Source organism: Zonotrichia leucophrys, chromosome 1A (assembly GCF_028769735.1).
Source record: "Zonotrichia leucophrys gambelii isolate GWCS_2022_RI chromosome 1A, RI_Zleu_2.0, whole genome shotgun sequence".
Taxonomy (NCBI): domain Eukaryota; kingdom Metazoa; phylum Chordata; class Aves; order Passeriformes; family Passerellidae; genus Zonotrichia; species Zonotrichia leucophrys.
Genome location: NC_088170.1, coordinates 67,666,873 through 67,682,522, shown reverse-complemented (window position 1 = coordinate 67,682,522; position 15,650 = coordinate 67,666,873).

Sequence of the window (15,650 nt, the reverse complement as noted above, 5' to 3'; positions counted from 1 at the left end):
TGATTCCAAACATGAGCTTCATCCAAGATGCATCAGAGTCCATAGGTTTGTTTCACGCTAAATCCCAGCTGTGACTCACAGTCTCACAGCAAAATTGATATAAATGTGTGGATGGCACTGGAAGAGAGCTGTGGAATTGCAAGGGGAGAAAAGCTAAGGAAAAATCCTCTCTGTTCAGGTGCCAGTCATGAACCTTACCAGTCCATCAGGGTAAAGAGCAGGGGAAATCCTTAATCAGGAGCTAAATGCAAAGGATCTGATTTTAATCCACATTGTGCATGTTGGCTAGAGCATGTGAGCATTTCTGAAGTCATAGATGCTGAATGGAGGAACAGTTTCTGCTCTTGTCAGCACTTTGGTCTGTGTGTGGTTTCCCCGTTGCCATTAGCTCCAGGCATTTTGGAAATTGTATTCCTCCTGCAAGGCAGAGTGGGAAGGGCTGTCAAAGTGGGTTAAAATATTGAATAATGAGGATAATTAATCAAGGGTCTTCTACAGAATTTCTATTTGGTGTTGGGGTTTTTTTTGGTCTCATGGCATTGAGCAGCCTCCAGCAGGCCCCCAGCAGCAACGTGGGCGCTCACAGGTTTTCAGGTCAGAGTACTTGACCTCAGGACTGCTGTCTCTTCAGGTTGAATTGCTTCAGTTTGAGAAGGTTGTTAATTGGGAGGCAATCTGAAGGTTGCCTTGTGCTAAGGTTGTTGCCAGTAAGGGGTGGGAGATGGTTCCTTGTTGAACAGATGTGTAGACTAAGAGGATGAGTAGCAGGAGGTGAGAAGTAAAGGTTACACAGACTTTTAGTCCTCAACACCCCTGAGTCTCTACCTGGAGCAAACTCAAGGCTTCATAGGAAAAAGGGCAAAAAATATTTTTGTGGCTGTCCAGCAACAAGCTGTCCTAAAGCCATCCAGCTCATCCTGAGCCAGTGCTCACCAGTGACTTCATCCTGTACCTGCTGCAAGATTCTGAGCCCCCCTTGTGCATTTGAGGGGCTGCAGACAGTGACTGTGCAAGGACTAAGTGCACAGCAGCCGCTCACTTTTAATTTTAAAGGAGAATCACAGAACCACAGAATTATTTGGTTTGGAAGGGACTGTAAAAATCATTCAGCTCCAACTTCCCTGGTGCGGCAGGGACATCTTCCTCTAGAAAAGAGAGAAATCATCAAAATGCACAGACAAATAAAACACTCTGAGGAGCAGAATACAATCTTCCTCTTCCCCTGGTGTTGTTTAGTAACTTGAGGTTCCATTTTGGGCTGCTGTTCAGGAAATTTAACTAACCCTGGTAGGAAAAACGATGAAGCGTAGCTTCAAGATAAATAAATTATTCAAGGACCAACCACTTCTTTAGGCATTTTACCCCTTGGGGCTGAAAACACTTGAACAAGTCTCATGTCACTTGCATATGATATTACTGCTTTTCCCAAAACACTTTTCCTTCCTCAGAGAAAACAATTTTAATTAATTCTCCAAAAAACATTTCTGCCAGGTCCAGCTGTTTGAGTGTGTACATCAAATTCCTGCAGCACTCAGCCTGTGTCCTATAAAACTTGTCATGACTGATTTTTACTTTTTTTGCACTGGTTGTAAAGAGATGGATTCAAAGGCATTCCTTCTCATGCAGGTCCAGATTGAAGCACATGTTTAACAAAAAGACCATAGAGATGTATTTTGCTGAATTAGGACCTTTTATAGGACAGATGAATCGAGCCCTTTTTTGTCATTCTGTTTTTGAGTAAACATTTCTGCAGTGTAACATTAATTATGGATTCTCCACCTTGATTCAGGATGGCGTTTAGGCTGCTATTCCCTGTTAAATCATCTTCCTTGACATGTGAAATTCAGGCTGCCTTTGTTAGATTAAAGTCTTTTTATCTGACCTGCCTTTAAGCTTCATCTACTTAGTCATATCACTGGGTAGGTAACAGAAAATTGCCAATATGTCACCCAGTGGGTAAATCAATTCATGAAAGGAGGCCTAGTGCTTTTAGATTGACTGCAGAATGGCTCTTTTCTTTTTTTCCAAGCATATCTTCCTCAGCACACCTGGGTATTCCTCCTGAGGGCTCAGGAAAAAAGTTTGAATTGCCTTGTTCTTTATTAGCTACATCCCATCTCCTTTATATTACAGGTGAACGTGATTTGCTCCACAGCGCGGTGTATTCCTGAGAGAGGGGCTGAAAGCAAAAGGGCAAATTATCCTCACAGTGATGTGGAAAGCAGGAAAAAAAGCTGGGAGGAAAATTATCACCAGTAAAAATCTGGGATGTTGTCTGCATATGTTTGAGAGCCAGCACAATCCTGAGTGGGGTGAGCTTGAGGCACAGGTGGACTCTTGTTGGAGAAATGAGGCCAAAAGTCTCTTAAGTGACAAGATTCCTTGGGTGCTGATTGCAGAAGTTTTTAATGAAAAAAAAAAAAAAGCTCTTATTTTCAGAAAGCCCCTAAAACCATCTATCCAGGGATATGAATTGGTTAGTGAAGTGCTGTAAAATAGAGGAACACTTTTTATCTGTCCATTACAAAGTGCACCCAAAACCCTCCAAGGGCTCCATGGGAAGAGACTTGAGAGAGCTGGGTGGAATTGGATGTTTTTATTGGACAATGGGATCTGCATGAGAATACTTGGGGAAACTGAGGCAAGAAAGCGCATCTGATGTCTTGCTCTTTTGTTTCAACCTAGGTACTTTATTTATGCCTTACAAAATAGGCATAGGTTGGAAGAGACCTTAAAGATCATCTGATTCCAGCCCTCCTGCCATGGGCAGGGACACCTTCCACTAGACCAGGCTGCTCAAAGATCTGTCCAACCTGGCCTTGAACACTTCCAGGGATGGAGCATCCACAGCTTCCTTGGGCACCCATGCCAGGACCTCACCACCCTCACAGTGAAGAATTTCTTCCTAATATCTGACCTAAACATGACCTCTGCCAGTTTAAAGAAACTGAGACTGTTGGAGACTCCTTCCTGTGACTGGTGCTGATTGCTGATTTCACCTCCACTGAAGAAGAAGTTGTCAAATGTTGGTGTTCTTGACTTCATCTTCTCAAGATCACACTAAATCATGGGACACCTGAACAGAAGAGTCTTGATTCACACCACCAGAGCTGCAAACTGCAAACTCGTCGTACTGAGAGCAGGAGGCATAAATCCAAGGTTGTCCAAAGTGCAAGAGGCACTACAAATCCTCCTGGAGAGTTTTACAATTGAGAACAGGCTTTACCAGAACCACACACGTGTATTTTAGTGTGATTTGATGGGTAGAAAGAAAAAGAAGAGATAAGAGTTGTGATCTCCCTGGTCCCTCCAATCTGTCGCAATACACTCTGTGGAACAAAACACTGGGAGGCTCAGTTTTCCCAGGCTATATCTGGACACTGGAAAAAGAAATCCTGAGCCAGTGGAGATATTTCTGCCGAAAGATGTTTAGCAGTAGCAAATTGAATTCTCAGCTTCAGAAGGCTTTATTTTTTTTTTTTTTTTGCACAATTTAAAAATAATGCCTCTCTATGTACTTGGATTTAATTTTTAATTTTTAAGGAAAAAAAGGTCTTCCCCTACCTTAGAATCTTAAAAATTTCCTAGAAAGTGGTCAAAATATCTTTTTGGCTAACAACTCAAAATTTTTGAATAATTACCTCTGATTCTGATCTAATGCTTCTTGCAAATGCTTTGAAAATGTTAAAGAAGTGTATTCCCTATGCTGTTAGCTATATGTCTGTTATGGACAACGCATATAAAATTTTTAAAATTCTTCTTCAGAAAGATTTTTGGCCACTGTGACCCTTCTTGTTCTCTCCCTTAAAGTGGAAATGATGAATAGCTCATTCAAATCTATGTATTATTTTAGTCTAAGTGAAAGGAAAATCTAACTGCATGTATCTGATATACATTAACTTAAAGTCTGCTATTAAACCACAAGTCGTGAAAGACTATGGGAAATCTGAACCCCTGATGATTTTTTGCTAATTCTATAAAGAGTCTATTTAATTTCCTCAGGAAAACAAGGCAAATCTTCCCTTGAGGGCATATACATTTTTGAATGGGCTACAAGTGAGTCCCTAAGGGCTCAGTTTTCACTGATCACAGTTTGGTCTGTTGGATATTGCTAAGGGAAATTTAGTGTGATTGTCTGTGATCACTGGCATGTGCTCATACCCATTAGGAGACCTATTCAGCCCACTGACATTTGGTTCCTAGGAGAATAGGGTAGCTGCTCTCAAAACATTTTGATTTTGCTGTATTTTTTTTTTTTTGTTCCTTTCCCTTCACACTCCTTCCCCCCCTCCCTCTCTGTGGGTTTTTTCAGGCAGAGGAGCAGATGTTCAAGATCAGAAAGGAGCTTGCACAGGGAGCTGCCACACTGGGCAGGCAGCGCTGTATTCTAGGAAAATGCAACATAACAAAACCACTCCTCTTCCAGTTTGGTTGATTTTCTCTATTACTCTTTTTTAGGCAGTTGCAGGGGTGACATAAAGCAATAATATCTCCACCTCCATCTGTTGTGCAGAGAAGTGAGTTTAGAGACTTCCCTCTGAACCACAGCTGCTCTCAGGGGATCACTGGTGACCCCCAAAACCACCAGTGACCTCAGGACTGGGGTGGTGCAGTGCTGCCCTCATCACCAGAACTTGCCTTTATAGGTCATTCCCAAAAATTTCTGTCTCTCTCCTGGAGATTTCCAGTCTCAAAGACTGGTCTCACTGACATCCTAGATTAGATCCAATGTAGACATGCAATGGGAGCTAGTAGTGGCATTTGTGTAGCTGGTGACAGGAAATATGGAACAAGTGATAGATGTGTGAGAGGTGAAATACAGATATTTCACTGTTAGAGCACTCAGTCCTTTGGATGCAAGTAGAAAGCAAGGGCTGGTGTTCTACAGTCTCCTGAATGACAGGCTACATATTCACAGAGAGGTCTGCTGGCTATAAAATAGAAAATTTGCTTTCTTATCTGCAGAATTTGGACCTAGGTCTCTCTGCAACTCCTTTTCTCTGGGGTTTAATGAAGCTCAGCTCTCCTAGTTGCTCTTTTGTCAGGATGTGTTGAACTTCAGGATAGGACTGGGGCAAACATCTTCTAATAAACCCAGTGTAAATTTTCCAAGGCTTATATAGCAACAGAAAAAAGGAAAAAAAAAAAAAGGAAAAACCAGCAATTTATGTTGGTAAAACCACTAAACCCATCAAACCATTTCTTCATTCTTTGTTTAACTTTACTGTTCTGACTTAGTGTTAGATTCACAGAGACCCATATTGTTTTTTCCACTCCTACTTCACCAGTTTTAAGGATTTAGGCTTTTTTTTTTCAATAAAAGAGAGTAAGATGTGGAAGCCAAAACCAATGTGGCTAATCCTTGCTTGTGCGTTTGCCTCTTGTAGATTTGCCAGATCCCAGTGCTTTGCCTAAAGACTTTCTCCGTTAGGACAGGCTGCAAAGCAGCTTGTTTTCTTCTTGCATGTGCGTCAGCGAGAAGTTTAGGGCTGGTCTCCAGAATGGGTGGGGAAACAATCCAGGTGTGAAAATGCATGCATGTAGATGCTTGCAATTAAACTGTAACCACAGTTGCAGACAGCTTTTTTTTTTTTTTTTGGTTGTTTTTTTTTTTTTCCCTTTCAGCTGTAGCTTTGCCATTGTGTTTCAATCCTGCATTTCAGTGCTGCTGGATTTCCAGCATTTATTTAGGTGCTGTTTTGCTGGATGTTTGCTCCAGTAAGCAAAGAAACACAACTGTTTCTCATCCATATACAGCTGGACCTTTGCTTTGGTCTCTGCTCCTTGCAGAGGCCATGGCAGCCTGACACCATCCATCCGTCCATCCATCCATCCTTCCATCCATCCATCCATCCATCCACCCACCCCCTGGAATCTGCCATGATTTGGTTTTGTTTCTGAAAATATTTAGACCATATTTGATGCTGAGGCTTTTCTTCTGCATATATGCTTCCCCTTGTCCCTCCCCATCTTTTTTCTTTAATCCTTGAGAAGGACAGCAGAAATTAAAGAATAAACTGGAAAAAAAACCCAAAAAACAACTTTAACCAATAAATGGTTTGGTGGATTAAGGAGGAATCAGCTGTTACCTGAATGAAAGACCTGCTAAAGACTTGCAGCTGCAGTGAAGTCCAACTCCAGAATTGTATGTCTTTAGCAATGGCCAAAGCTACTGATGCAAGAGAATAAAATGCAAATGGAGAACTGCCTGATCTACTCTACCATTCTGGGAAAATGTTTCACAACCTTTGGGAATTATAGGAAGACACAGGACTTGGCTTTTGAAAGAGATGTAGCTTGGTTTATCATGGTTTAACACAAACCCAAGACAGATGGGAAAAAGTGACTATGCCATTAAAGTCCAGTGACAAAGTGCTGTGGAGGAGGATGAGGATAAACATCTAGGGAAGAACCCAAGATATTTCTGCTGCAGCTTTCTCTTTACCCTCAACATCCTGAGCAGCACCCATTTCATGTTTGAGAAAAATATGTGATCACAATTTCCGCATGGTTCTTTGATATATTATGAAACATTCTGAAGTTTAATTTGTGAGAGCTGACTTTGTAGGTCATTGGGAGAAAGGTCCTGTCTGCAAAAATTGTCTATTTGGAAGAGAACTCCACTGCAAGAACAGAGAGACATTCCTTAAACATACTGTGGTTTTCCAGTGGAATCGCTTCTCATCTTCAGAGTATCACCTGTTGCATAAATACATTGCTACAAAGGTAACAGCTAGGAATATTTTTTTTTTTAAATCCTGAAGTTCCCAAAGGCAAAATAGTTCTGTGGTGTGAAGATACGACTCTTACCTGACACAGTGCCATTAGTTCAGCTGGAGAGAATTGCCTGTGGGCAAACATCAAACCGTGATGGATTAGGTTATGGTTTTTTCCACACAGGTGTCTCTGAGTAACTTTTTGTAAATCTTTGGAGATGAAAAATCAGGGAATAACTTAATCATGTTGTGTTATTAAAAAGATTTACTGAGCAGCACCAAGTGGATGAATTGGGTGGTCCTTAAAAAGCCTAAATTTTGGGGGGTGCTGTGGTTGTAAAACCTCCCTTTGCATGGTCATTTTATATGGAGGGCTTTTTTTTCCCTCCTCTCCCTATTCCACCAGTGTGGAGGTGATAACACTGCAAAGAATAATATATTGTTGGTGACTTATCATAATTTTAAATTGCTAGTAACTGTCACATACTACATACTACTACAAACGAAGCTGATCTGTGCAACGTGTTGGATAATGAAATGGTGCTAATTAGGAGACAACGAGAATTCTAACAACCCCATATGACTGTCACAGGCAAACCCATGGAGCAGCCCAAGCAATGGTAATAAAAAGAATATCACAATCTCAACATTGCCTGAAGGGGAAGTCTCATAAAGCTTCACTATAAAATTTATCTGACAGATTTCCAGGCAGTAATTATACCTCTGATTTATATGTGCTTAATATCACTTATGCTATATTAATTTTTTTTTCCTCAAAAGAGTCTGGGAAGCTTTTTGTTGTACTGTCATTCTTTCTTTCTTGAAAATGGAGCCAGGTAGCTGTGGTGTCACATCACTTTCTCAGCTTTCACAAAACCCCAAGGTTTTGGGTTTATTGTGTAATTTTTTTTTCTTATTTTCAAAGCATGCTGCAGATCATCTTCAAGCAACAGCTCTCCAGTTTCCCTGTCCAATGTGCACAAGAACAGGCTGATAAGGGAAGTGGTTGAGTCACCATCCCTGGAGGTATTTAGAAGGCATGAAGATGTGGCACTTGAGGACATGGCTTACTGGTGGGCTTGGCAGTGCTGGAACAACAGCTGGATTTGATGTTCTCAGAGATATTTAAATACAAGTTATTTAAACACTTCTTTGTTGCAGTGAGACCTATGAAGGGTCATCAATTTAACAGCACTCAGAAGGATATCTGTGAAAAATCACTCAGTGCAGTTAGCCCAGATCTCTTGAGCTTTGAATATCAGGGCATGCTGAGCACCGAGACTGCCAAGCCATGAGAGATGGGAGGCATGTGCAACTCAGCACTCTGCCTTCCAACAGGGCTCAGTTTGGGATCCCAATCATCCTCCAAGTGTGGTTTAGCATTCTGGTGCTCTTGCAAGCCCCTGGGCATGTGCAGCTGGGCTGGCCATTGATTGTCTCAGCACGCAGAGCTCCAGGGCAGGAGAGGAGATGCAATCTGGGGATGCAAATGAGTGACTGGCAAACCCTGGGAATGAGGTGGGAACACCTCAGTGATTCCCAAGTGGCACAGGCTTGTAAATGCCACTCACAGGGGTGAGATGAGGGCTGTGGAGGGAGGGAGGCTGTGGAGGGTGTGAGAGTGCATCTTCCTGTGGGGTGTGAAACAGCAGCAGCAGCACATAAATGCCATTCACTAACTCACCTTGCAGGGACACAGAGTCCTGAATGCTGTGCTAGGATGTCTCCAGGACTTCTAAGAAACAGAACTGGCTGATTACCAGGACTCAAAGGGCTGCAGTCACCAGATTTGACATTCATGAGCATTTAAGAGTTTTGAAGGGGGTTTAGACACAGGAGGGGAACAGAGAGATCTCCAAACTGCAGCCAGCTCTGTTTGCTATCAGACATTTGGCTTCGCATCTGGCTTCTGGATTCCTGGGCTCTTTTTGGTGAGAACCAGAGTACCAGATAGTAACGTGAAGTTTTGGACTTCCAGGGAATGGTTCACAGGTTACTTCTCTCTTTCCAAGAGAATACTGATAATTTTTTGTTAAAGTGAGAAAATTGGTACTGCCGGACCTAAGAATGAAGCTGAGTAAGGTTGCTATCATTTGTGATTAATGTTAATCTTGATGGAAGTAGCACTAATGACCAAATCCTTGATATTATTTTAAGGTTTTTGAAGTAGCTTACAAGGCAGAAGTGCTCCTTGGAGTGCTATATTTTTCTCAGATAAAGATGAGACTTTATTAGCTTGCTCCTATAATTTTGATGATTATTAGCCTGCAACCCTCCAAATCAAAATAGGAAAGTGCAATTGTCTGCATCAACAAATGGTGATTTGAAAAGCGACAGAAGGACTTTTCCAGGCCAAAGAATCTCATGTTACATCAAATTTAATCATATCTCTGTCCATGCAATAGGAAATTTCCTGGTAAAGATGGATGGAATTTGTACATTAAAATATCCTCAGAAACTCCATCTAATGCTAAACAAACTTCTGCTGTTTCCAGCTTTTGGCGAGGTCAGTCTGGTAAATGGGAGGATGCTCAAACACCTCTGCCCTGTTTGGTATTCTCACTTGCACTGAGGTCAGGCTCCATGGAAGTATCAGAGATATGGCTCTCACCCACACATGGCAGCTGCCTGAAACTGTATAGCAGAGGTCAGTATTGTTTTCATACCCCCCATCCTCCCCCATTTTATGGATTTAAAGTAAGATGTCTAAATAGTTTGTGAAGCACCTCCTGAATTAGTACACCATTAGGCCCAATGGAGGCTATAATAAACATTTGTTAATCAGCCTGGTCTATTAAAATACACTTAAATTGTGCATTTCAGTGTTGGCATGCATGCTTCAGTTGCTCATACTCTGCTTCAGACTCTCCTGCTGAGGAGCAGCAGTCTTGGAAGAGGGACAGCGTGGAGAGAGGGGAATTTCAGAAATTCAACAGCTAATTTTAATCTACGCTGCAGGAGAGTCAGAGCTCACGTAACTTTGAGGCCAGGCTGCTGCAGCTGAGCTGAGCCTCTGTCTCAATGATTTTGCATTCATGTTGCCAGCAGACTTTATTTTGCACTGGCGAAACACCAGGACTCTCCGTAGTAAAACCACCCCGTGACATTGCTTCTGGAAGACAACCACAAAACCTAATCCCTTAATCCCACTTGAGAAAGCTGTTTTAAATGGGAAGCAGAGTTGTGTTCACTTCCATGCTCACATGACAGATTCTGATCTCAGTTCTGCCAGCACAAATTGAAACACACACTCTAACATGGCAAAATTTGCTCTCGATCTGGCCCAGATACTGCAATTCCCATCTGTGCATAAAATGTCTCCATGCTGCCCTGATAGATGCATCAAAGGCATGAGAGACAATCTGTATCCCATTATTGGCAAAAGCATAAACTTCATTGGGAGTTATAGTTTCCAAAAAACCTTTTTTTTTCTTTTTTTCTTTTTTTCTTTTTTTTCTTTTTTTTTATTTTCTTTTTAAAATATTTTTTCTTTTTTTTTTTCTTTTCCCCCAAAACCAGAGACAGGCGAGGCCATGTATCTGAGGTATTACAGACTCCTGTACAAGATCATAGCTAAAGCTGAAAGAGAGCAGGTAGAGATTGGGTATTAGAAATAATTTTTTTTTTTTTGGTGAAGTTGATGAGGTTCTGGCACAGTTTGCCCAGAGAAGCTGTGGCTGCCCCATCCCTGGAAATGTCCAGAGCCAGTCTGGATGGGGCTTGGAACAATCTGGGATAGTGGAAGATGTTCCTGCCCATAGTAGGGGATTGGAATGGGATGATCATTAAGGTTCCCTCTAACCAAGCCATTCTATGATTCCTTGATCATGTCTGCTTGCTTTGGAACAAATTCTTAGATTTTTATCACATGGCTTAATTTGTAAACCATTCTCAGATGGATATTTTTTAACTTTTTTTTTCCTAATCAATATTCTATATTGTATAAACTTTATGATAAATTCCATTTTGCTCCAGTGCAGTGATGTAGAAATCAAAAACCAATGATTCTTTTAAAAGTTGTGCAAAGTGGTGTCTCCAAACAGTTTACCCTGCGTATTGAATAAGCAGTTATGCAATCATCTGTTAATGAAAAACACTTTGGAGGTCTGGATCACATGCCAGGATTGTAAAGGAAAAAAGCTGATATAATATTTGAAAATTAAAGGCAAAAAAAGGATAATCAAAAATCCCACTCTCTTTGTGTCAGGAATAAATGAAACCTTTGTGCTCCATCTCACCACCTTGGAATATGTGTCATTCATGGGGTGGATTTCCCTTCTTTTCCGTTTTTCCATCTTGTGTAAGGGGCTTGTGCTGCTCGTTGTGTGTGTTGGGTATCATGGGAAGGCAGAGAAAATGAGAGAGTCCCCAGGGAGAGTCAGGAAATGTCTGCTGTGGTTCATAATGGCTTCACCAAACCAGCAATGACATTTAAATAGTGTTTATAAAGTGTATTTAAGTCCTCCGGTAAAGTGAAAAGACATTATCATTAATATATTAATATCCTGTGGCTTCTTATGAGGCTATGTTTTTTTAATCTTGAATAGAAGTGGCTTATAATAGTTTTTCCAGAAATATTCCTTTTTCCTCTTTTTTCTCCTCCACCTGCGGGACTGACACTTTTTCTAAACAGCCTCCAGCTGTCGTGGTTGTGACTTGGTGCTGACACTGCCAGGGACAGAGCAGGGCTCCAAGAAAGTGAATTCTTCATTTCAGGAAGGAAATAAGAGCTAGCACCTTATTTCCAGCAATACATGTTTATTAAATTTACTCCTTCAATTCCATTGTGTTGGATTAATCTCACCTTATCCTGTCCATCAAAATTGACGAAATACTCATCTCCTGATAACAACTAGAAATTGTTTTCACCTCGTTTGAAGCCATATCTTAGATGAGGAGGAATCCTGTCCTTTCAAAGTATCATTTTAAGGCAGATAGATTCAGACCTAATAGTTTTAAAAAGAGGTTAATATTTGGATTAGTGATGCAAAATGGTTTCATAACTGGTTTCCACAAGGCAAAACAGGCAATGTTATGGAAAATAGCACTTATTAATACTAAGGGCCAGAACTAATCAGACAGAAGACAGGGGAATGCTGTGACTAAACTGGAAGAGATCCCAACACTTGGTGATGAAACCCAGCACAGAATCAGATTGTTAGAAATGGGATGAAACTCACTGGTTCACTCTGCCTCCTTGAGACTGCTAGGGTTTTTCCTTGGGAAATTATGTTTTACCTTCTTTATACGTGCTAAAATGCACAGAAATTCATGATTGCTTTTGTCAGACTCTTTACAGACAAAGTGATTTCAATATGGAGAAGGGGTTACTAACACAGGTCAGCTCCAGGACACCAAATGTGGAACTTTTCCTCCTCAGTAATCCCTCATTTTGTCCAGAGGTTGCTGCAACATGAAGCAATATTCCAGAGATTTATATCTGCACTATTTATTCCTAATAACATTATTATCAGCACAGAATCACATGCTGGGACTTGCAGATTCGCTTATAAATCTTGCTGTCCACAGATGGTCATTTTAGTTACATTAATTATCCCAAATCCAAGCTGGGATTGTTGGGATCCTATCCTATCCTATCCTATCCTATCCTATCCTATCCTATCCTATCCTATCCTATCCTATCCTATCCTATCCCATGCAATAGGGAACTCCTTAAATTTTGTAACTAGTCTGCTCTTCATGTCTAGCAGATAACTGAAACTTCTTATTCTGATTTTGTAAAGAAATGACATGGTGAAAATTAAAAGTTATCAAAATTAACCCTTTGCAATAACTTTCCTCACTAATAATTTTCAAATAATGTCAAATGTGGTATCGGAAGCCTTGTGACTGGGCAAGGGCAAATTTGTGGGGGGAGAAAAAAAGCAGGAAAAAATTAGGACAATTTTTTTTCCTTGATAAATGAATTTATAAAATCAGGAAAGATATTGTTAAAAATTGCTAGTAGTCATACTTTTTATTTTCATATTTTTGCATGAATTTATTAGGAATCCTAAACAGCTTTTGTTTTAATTATTATTTTGTACTTGTTTTCTTGATATTTGACCTTTTATGACACAAAATCTTATTTTCTGTTTGTAAATGATCAATTTCTATTTTTCAGTTTTTAATACAGGTCCTAGATCATATTGATTAAAATATCCAAATTAAATTTAAGAACTGAACTTAATTCTGCAGATTGGTATACATGCTATCTTCTCTAAAAATTTTACTTGACTTCACATTTTCCTGATTTTATTTTTGGAAATCATTTAACCTGGCCTATAAAATATGGTGGAATGAAACAAGTCATCTCTCGACCTTGCATAAAAAGTAGAAAAACGTGTGCTTATGGTGTGTGCACAAACCTGCCACTTCTTTTCACATTAAATATTGAAAATTTGATTTTTTTTAATAAGGATAAATATAATAATACAGATATATGCCCATACTCAGTTCAGTAATTTCCCAAGATTTCTAAGTGTGAGAACTAAAGATGTAGATTAATAAATGTGTATTTAAATATTTAAACACAAGAGTTTTTTTAAAAAGTGCTGAGAATATTACATTTCCCAGGTATGATTGTGCTCACTCCTAACTTTGGGAAACCAAGTCCCTCATTAAGACAATTAAAGTATATAAGGCCAAGTTTTGGTCTCGTTGCTTTTTGTCCATAAATTGGCATTACAGCTCATGTCAACACTTTGAATGACCATCTCCTTCAAACAAAATTAAACTAATGGGCTCAGAACCTGACTATTGTCATGGGAAAACTATAAAAAACCCCAATTTTCCATGCTTTTATCACCACTGTCATTAACTACTGGCTTGTGTAAGAGCACATAAAGCACACTAGGCACTGACTTGTGTGTTCCATGATCACCTGAGGAGGAAAACCCCAAAAGCTGCTTCTGCCTCCACATTGCCCTGAGTCCCTGGGCTGCTGGGTGCTGGTGCTCAGCCAGACCCTGCATCAGCTTCCCTGCTGAGGAAAGATGCCATTTAAAGAAATCAGCCTTATTATGTCCCAATGACAAGCGTAATTAAGAATGTCTGTCCGTGAAAGGCACAAGAATAGAGGCAAAGCTTTTGTTCACCTGAGCACACACTACCATCCTTGACCCATCCAGGTAATTCAAGCCCTGGTTGAATTGGACAGGGACAGGTGTAATTGGGCCCCAGTCTAGGCTGCTTCCAGCCTTGCAATTACCCTAATGAGGTTGTCTGTGGAGGGGTCAGTCGCTAGCGGCCACTTTGGCTGGAGCCTTCTCAGGCTGTCAACAGAGGGAGAACAAGGAGTCCATTGGGTCAGAGCACGAGACGAAATGAATGCTGGTAATTGATCTAGTGACAGCAGCGTCTGTCCTGAGATGAGGGAAATGCCCAGCTGCAGTGAAAAGATGCCAAAAAGCCTATCCAAAGATAAAAAAAACCAAAAAAACTCCACAAAGGACTCGTATGTTTCTGAAGATGTGAATTTAGACAAATTTTAAAGGGCACCCAGCCATGTGCCCGTTAAAGTTGGATATTTCACTCAGCTAGATACAAGCATGTTGCCATCTCTGTGAATTGAATAAAATGGGCCTTTCCAAGAGCTTTTTTAAGTCTCCCCTCTCAACCCACTCCCTGTCAAAATTCCCAAATTCATGTGCAGCCCATAGGTATGGATCTATAGGCAATGTTGACAGATATGCTGTTATGCTCTCTTGGATCTTTCCGGGAATGTTCTAGATGTGCCCTTGAAAATGCATTCACAATTAGTGTTGTGATTCAGCATGTATATTTTCAGCTTCACTATTTCAGGTGGGGTGAAATGTAATTTTAACCCATCCTTCCATCGTGCTGTTCTTGTGAGGGTTTTTAATTAAACAGTCTTTAATCAATTAAGTGGCAGCTGCAAGTAATGTGTTAGTGCTCTGAATGTTTCTTTAGAAATATCCAAACTTGCAGAAAATGCAAGTTCAAATAGCAGCAGGGAAGAGATTGACTTTCATCCTTCCTTTGAATTCCACAAAATTTCCTGTCTGGGACTACTCATCAATATCTTGCCTAGACATAAGACAGAGCCTTTCAAAAACAATTCATCCCCCCTCCCTTTTCTATCTGTGTGGAAATTCAGGATAATAGAAATAATAGTAATGATAAATATTGAAGCTGGACTTAGAAATGGCAGCTCCAATGCTTGAAAATCCATGTTTATTGCTGGCAGAACCTATATGTTTGGGAAGGGCATTGTTGATAAATGCCCTTTCATTGCTTATTATCCCCTTCACTTCAGGGCTAGCATAAAACATACATGTCCCTAAGCATAATTAAGATTAAGATTACTTTTAACAATGATAAAAATAATAGTAACTGTTATTACTCGTTGTAGTTGAGGCTGGAGACTAATTTCTATCACCTTTTTACAAAGATATAACTAATTATCTACACTGACCTTAGTTAAACATTTGAAATACGGCATCTCTATACAAGGTAACAAGCCCAGAATCTCCTTACATTTATTTTTTGTGAATCGAACAGTCCTTGTACCTGTGAGAAATGAGAACAGAGACACCAGTAGGTTGTGACTGGAGTTGCCAAAAGAAGGTGGAGGTGCTCACCCCATCTGTTCTCTTTAGTCACTAGAGAGAAGTAGGTGACAGCAGCAGGCAAGTGATTCAGCCTTCAGGGAGCTGGCTAAGAATAAAATTAATTGAGTTTAATTCCTCCTGGAGGAAACTCCTATTCCCCATCCTACAAAGGGAATCTGGGGTGAGAAGCTCAGTTGTAGATGCTGAATGTTGGAGGAGTAGGATAAGCAGGCACAATCCTGTCTGTGACTTGTATGTGCTCAAACTTGGAGTCTGTGGTGTGGTCAAAACCAAGTTTGATTTCTTTAGTACTCAGTTCTGAAAGAACCTAAAGCTAAATGTCTTTGCTAGAGCAGATGAG